The sequence below is a fragment of the Ranitomeya imitator genome, chromosome 2 (genome assembly GCF_032444005.1).
Source record: "Ranitomeya imitator isolate aRanImi1 chromosome 2, aRanImi1.pri, whole genome shotgun sequence".
Classification (NCBI taxonomy): Eukaryota; Metazoa; Chordata; class Amphibia; order Anura; family Dendrobatidae; genus Ranitomeya; species Ranitomeya imitator.
Window position 1 is genome coordinate 450680379 of NC_091283.1, and position 7212 is coordinate 450687590.

Consider the following 7212-nt stretch of genomic DNA (forward strand, 5'->3'; position numbering starts at 1 on the left):
CTGAACGAGGCACCTTCAGGTATCTTGAAATTGTACCCAAGGATGAGCCAAACTTATACAAGTCCACAATTCTCTTACTGATATCTTGGCTGATTTCTTTAGACTTTCCCATGATGCTACACAAAGAAGTGTATTTCAGGTGTGCATTAAAATACATCCACAGGTGTGTCTCTAATTAACTCAGATGTTTAAAAAAAAAGAAAAAAAGAAAGAAATCAGAAGCTTCCAAACACATGACATCATCCATATGGGCAGTCCAGAATTGTTTAAAGGCATATTAATCAGTGCATGTGGAGCACCCACAGTAGGGCAGTGGAGTACTCGGAGCCGGGCCCTTCAGTCCCCCCCTTCCCCCCATTAAATCCAGTACTCCCGGACTGGGAAAAGAAAACAATACATTAGCAAAAAGACATGGAAATTTTTGAAATGCTATAAAACAGGTTAATATAACTGTGCTTCCCTTTGTAGGAGGTGAGAACACTTGAACGTTGCAAACAATAACATATTCACATTATGCGCGCGACTTCAAGTCAAGTAGGAAACAATTATTAACTAGTTATGAAACACGATTACCCGTACAGGTATACTATCTACTAAGTGCAAGTACTCTCTAAGGGTATACTATAAAACCTCACAGTGCAAATCAACATGTTCTTTATTCTTCTAAACATGCAGGACTATCTATCAACCCCCACGGGCTCACTGCATTTTCCTTCAACTTTATTCATCTCAAACTATCTAACTTTAATTCTACCATATTAGCTACATACTAAAAGCTATGTAAACATTATTACTATCTAACCCTAAGTTTTCAACTTTATTTGCTATATTACTCTATAGTATATTAACTCTTTAGCAAAGTGCAACAAATATACATTGTTTTATTTAACTGAACATTATCACTTCCAGGCAAAGGGCAATTAAGGCTATGTGCACACGTTCAGGATTTCTCGCAGAAAAATCCTGAGAAAAACCGGACATTTTCTGCAAGAAATCCGCAACAAATCTGCATGTGGTTTTGCCGTGTTTTTGCCACGTTTTTGCCATGGTTTTTTACGGACACTTCCCAATGCATTTTGTAGTGGGAAATCCGCAAAAAACCCGCAAAATTAATGAACATGCTGTTTTTTCACGGAAAAAAAACGTATCATGTGCACAAAACATGCGAAATTCATTCTAAATGATGGGATGCTTATTGTATGCATTTTTTTTGCGGTTTTATCGGGGAAAAAAACGCGAAAAAAAAACGCAACGTGTGCACACATCCTAAATGAACATTCCCTTTAAGGGTAACTCAAGTCTTTTCTGAGGTAGTGCAAAACATTAATCACGCCATCAATACTTAAGTCTATTTAAAGGTGACGTAATGTGAGGGACCCGTGACGAACCCCCAACGTTGGTTTGGGTGGGCTACAAGACGTGTATCCTGACCCGGAATTCTGCCACACCAACGGGTTTTTCTTCAGGTCTGTAAAGCAAAGTAATTATTACAGCAAGATTTAACAGCAGTTTCTGTTAAGAGGCAGTCTCTGTAAAAGCCTCCTTTTGTAAAACCAGTAGAAAGCACCTTTAAAAAGGTGCAAACTATGTACAGTGGACAGTTTGTGATCATGCAACAGTCCATGATTCTGCAGTTCTTTAAGGCAAAAGGAAAAGGCAACTTTGTAAACAAAGGATCCCTTTAAACAGGGGATCCCTTTAAAAGTTAACCCTAGACGGGTTCAAAGGCAGACAAAATAAATATTTTTAAGAACTATTTACATTCAGCCAGTGTTCCGAGGCTTTATTGCAGTTCTGGAGGTAGCACTGGTGGAGGTAGCCCTGCTGGATACTGGCAGCTACCAGGTGCTACATAAGGAGCTCCCTCACTCCAGATGGGGGTCTGAGTACCCACAGTGTTCTGTTCAGGGGTAGCTAAAGCACAGGCCACCACAGGAGTTAGCTCTGTAGCCACAACAGTGGTAGTAGTTGTGACGGTGCATGTGGTGGTCCTAATAACAGTCCATGCTGGAGTAACAGTGGTGGTAGTGGTGGTCGCACTGGCCCTTACACATGGGGACGCGGTGGTTACAGGAGTCAGCACAGCTGGAGCTCTGGCATGGTGTGTCACAGTGTCTCTTTTCTTGTGCACATCACAAACCAGCCTTTTTCACCGAAATGTCTGGTGTAGGGTGACATTGTCTCCCGGGTATAAGTCTCTGTCTGGGTGGCCTTCCCAGAGGTGTGATTCTACGTCCCTCCTATTCACAAAGACTTCGGCATATAGTCCTTGCTCCTTGATAAAGCCCCATCCTCCTTGGAGTTTAAAGGCTACCACTGTGCCCTGCCTACGCGGGACCTCGTTGATGGTACGGTCCTTGCGGGCCTGGGCTTTGATTTGCAGGTTGCGTTTATCGAAGGCTCTATGTTGGGCATGGTGTCTCTCTTCCTTTTCCTCCCACTTACGGGCAAGCTGGGCCTGGTAGTCCTCCCAACTCAAAACCTCCACAGTCTTTCCTTTCTGTTTGCCTTCCCTGGGGAACCCCATAAAGTCTGATTCGGGATTCACCCAGCGGTTCACAGTCCGCTCTGCATATAATTCACCCATCTGGGTGGTAGGCGCGATTGGGGCCTGCATGAACTGCTCCATCCCCGTGGCCTGGTCCCAAGGTTCGAGACGCTGCAGGCGGTGGGTACCGCGAGGAGGTGGCGCTGCTACGGGGTCTATCAGAAGGTCTTCGGTAACCGGGGCAGGGGCAGTGTTCTTACCTGCCACAGCGGTGTTCTCGATGTCGGCGTCTGCAGCAATGTTGGTGGTGGTGCCGGTGGGTCCTCCACAGGCGGTGTCCGGTACGGGGCCTTGGTCTTCACCTGCAGCTGCAGAAGCTGTTCAATGAGCTCGTCCACTCCAGCCTGCAGGGAGTCAGCATCAGCGGTGGAGACCTGGTTGCGGTGCCTCTCCAGGTAGCTGGGGGAGTCCTCTGCTCCGACCCACGCTCTGGCTCCGGGTGGCTGGCCATGGCGTCCTCCACGTGGCTGGCTCCTTCCTCGTCCTTTTCCTGCTCTCTCCTCCTTCGGCGGTTTCTATTTCTTTGTCTCCGCCCGCCATTGAGGATCAGGAGGCGGATCTCGACCACTGACGGACACGTCCTCATGGTACAGAGATATTTGGACTGGGCGGCCATTATTTTTCGTGCTTCTCAGTTCATTTACACCCACAACGCCACGCCCTTCTTCTCTTACACTCCTTGTGGTGCTGTAATGGTGGCAATTTTGGCAGCAAATGGCAATACACAGTCTTTTAAGCAAATCACAGTTCTTAGGCGCACATGACCCGATTTTCAGGCTTAAGTAGATCTTGTTCGCGATGCCAAAATTTGGAGCGCCCCCAGTAAGGCAGTGGGGTACTCGGAGCCGGGCCCTTCAGTTCTTAAGGGGGATGTCACGGTGGCTGACCAGGTCCGTGGCCCTAGGGACATCCGTTGTAAAAAAGGGGGGAAAGGTCTTTAAAGGGATAATGTTCGTGACGCCACCTGTAGTATTCGGTCAGGGTGACCGACGTTGCTTAGGGGTCCGCTGGGGTGATGTGATGGCAGCTAGATGGTATACCTTCCCACAGGTGAAGTATGTCCCCAGGGCTTCCCAGAGTGTAGATGGTGGATGGTGTGAGGCGCAGTGAAGAACGAGGACACAAGGGTGCAGTCTCTTTACCTTTTTACTGAAGGCTTCAGCATCCACAGTCCAGAGCACCAGATCACAGGGCAGGCAGAATCCGGCCGGTCTGAAGGCAAATCCAGAGTCCCCTTATCCAGGTGGAAATTAATAGCCTTCCTCTAGCGCCTGAGTGTTGTAGATGTTCTAGATGTTATGTCTCTTTCTCTCTCTGTCCCCCTAATGGATAGGAAAGGACAAACCCGTATGACTGATGGCCTGAGGCTTTTTACAGGGACCCTATCACGCCCCGACCCCCACAGTTGCCACCATGCCTCCTGGGTATAAGGTCGGGCAACTAATATGGAACTAGCTGTCCTGCCGGTCTCTGGAGCCAGGCTTGGAGACAATGACTCCCTCGGTGTTCCGGCTACCGGCTTCTGCGCCTCAGAAAGGAGGCAGCCTTTTACAGGGCAGAACTCCTTCTGGTTTCCTCTCCTTTTGCTATGACTTCGTTTCTCACTCTCAGCAACGCAATTCCCTTCAATGTCTCTTTCTTTGGATGCTGCCGCATTGGTAAGCAGGTGCAGCTCCGTGTCCTTCTGTCTAGGCCTCTGACAGGATCCCACCCCTGTCAGGGACCCACTACCTGAGTGGAGCTCAGATAGCAGCTTACTGAGTGTAGCCCAGCCAGCGTCCGCCAGACTGGTGCTGCCTGGGTGAAACCCAGCTCGCTTCTCACTACTTCCTGTCCAGCCCACCAGTTTTACCTGATTGTGAGGAGTGCCCTGATAGGAGCATAGCTCCCCCTGGCAGACTGGAGTGTGAAGTGTGTTGAGTGGTTTGTGATACCTGGTAAAGTGATCTCCTTTATTGACGTCAGACGTAACATCACTCCCCCTGGTGGAAGAATGACATTACTGCAACGACCAGGACCCTGGGGCGCTGCACATGCAAACTTTTGACGTTGCAGTAATAAAAATGCTCTAAAACATTCTCTCTCATTATTCTGGCATTTGGCAAATATTAATAATTATGGTAATCCTAATTGACCTAAAACGGGAAAGGTTTATTCTGATTTCATGTCAGATATTGAAAAAAACATGCATATGTGTTTTCCTAGATAGTGTATGCAAACGTCTGGTTTCTACTCTACATGTTCAGTAGTGACCAGTGCGGTGGAGACGGAGTCAGGGAAATTCAGGAGTCGGAGGTTTGGCGTACCAGCTTCACAGCCCTGAGGCCAACACTTTTGGCAATGACTGTTTATATAAAAGGATGTGGGTCCCTGTCCAAATCTTGCACCGACCCAACGGACTCTATTTACACCACTGCAACCACATGATGTAAAAGAAAGCGTGATTCACTAGACCAGGGGTCTCAAACATGCGGCCCCTCCGGCTGCTTCATGCGGCCTGCCGGCACATTGACCCTTTAACGATCGCGCTCGCTCCAGCAGCCGCCGACATCCGCGCTGTAGTGCAATGTATTGCCGCGCAGAGACCGGCTCTCTGCACAGCAATACTAGTGTCAGCCGCCGGCCTATCAGAGGCCAGCTGCTATCTGCGCATGGCAGTGACATCATACGCTGCTGCGCCTCTGATAGGCCGGCTGACACTAGTATTGCTGTGCAGAGAGCCGGTCTCTAAGGGCAATACACCGAACTACAGGGCGGATGTCGGCGGCTGCTGGAGTGAGCGCAGTCGTTACGGGGTCTATGTGCCAGCGGGCCAAAGGAGCAGAAAGGACGACGAGGGAATGGAGGACAGGTGAGAAGAATCTTTTTTTTTTCTTCTCTGTTATGTTTATGTGAAAATGGGGGGGGGGGGGCACCTCTGCAATATGGGGGGACCTGGATGGGGCACATGTCTCCAATATATGGGGAGGGGGCCTGGATGTGGGACTTGTCTAATATATGGGGGGGTACCTGGATGGGGGACATGTCTGCAATATATGGGGGAACCTGGATGGGGGCAAATGTCTGCAATATGGGGACACGGATGGGGGACATAACGACAAGAATTGGACCAGGATGGGGCCATATCTACAAGATAGGGACCAGCCTGGGGCATTACAAGATGGGGACCAGCCTGGGGCACATTACTACAAGATGGGGACCAGCATGGGGCAGATTACTACAAGATAGGGACCAGCATGGGCCATATCTACAAGATAGGGACCAGCCTGGGGCATTACCACAAGATGGGGACCAGCATGGGTCACATTACTACAAGATGGGGACCAGCATGGGGCAGATTACTACAAGATAGGGACCAGCATGGGGCATTACTACAAGATAGGGACCAGCATGGGGCACATTACTATAAGATGGGGACCAGCATGGGGCATTACTATATGATAGGGACCAGCATGGGGCAGATTACTACAAGATAGGGACCAGCATGGGGCATTACTACAAGATAGGGACCAGCATGGGGCACATTACTACAACATAGGGACCAGTTCAAAAGGTGTATAAAAAAAAATGGAATCACTAAAAATATCATTTTGTCATGCAAATAATGCGGCCCCCGAAACGAAATGTTTTTCTGTGTGCGGCCCATATACCCAGCCGAGTTTGAGACCCCTGCACTAGACCATGTGTCCAACTTCTATTGAGCTGTGGTTTAGTTTGGATGCTCCTGTGGCCATTATGGGAACTTTCAGAGGTGACCAAGGATAAGAATAGGCACTCGTGGCCAATCTTCAGCCCCACAGACAGCAAGCTGGTAGGTTCTGCATAATCCGACACCTTGTTATCATTACCAGCAGGAACTTTTCAGCAATTTATGCAATAATAGCTCTCCTGTGGGATCGGACCAGACTTTGCTCCCCACATGCATTAAGCCTTGGGAGCCTATAATCCATTGTTACCAGTTCTTTCTTTCCTCACTTTAAGTAGGTACTAACCACTTCATATCAGGAACACCCCATAAGACCTGCCATTTTGGAGATACTCTGACCTAGTTTTCCCATTTTTACCCTCTTTAAAGCAGATCAGACTCTTGAGCTTGCCTATTTTTCCAGCTTTCACAACCTGAATATCAAGAACTGATTAATCACTTGCTACCTGAAATATCTCACCCCAAGGTTATGTTCACATGTTGTGACAGTTGTGCTTTTTTTCTGCAATCGTGGTAGAATCGTAACGTTTTATCGCAATTTTCAAAAATCACAACAAAACAATGTGTGAACGCAGCCTAAAAAGAGCCTTTAAAGGGGATGTCTGGTCCAAAATGATAAGATAATTGTCCTTCAGTAACCACAGAATGATTCAACTAAAAGATCTTGAAACAATGAAAAAGCAAAATGTGAAAGCCAAAATTTGTGTCAGTGGGGAAATGACTGTATATTGCTGACCAGCAGAGGGAGCTATAACATTATTATTAACCGCCTTCGGCTCGATCGCTAGCCATGGTCACTCGATGGATGAATGATCTGTAGAAAGATCCATCTTGTGCAAGCCTAGATAAGTCCGCCAGGGTCTTCCCCCCGCCGTTATCTTGATTGAATCAAGTAGTGGGTTGCTGGTCTTCCTCTTCCTTTTGTTCCCACCATGATGTCCTTCTCCAGTGATTGCTT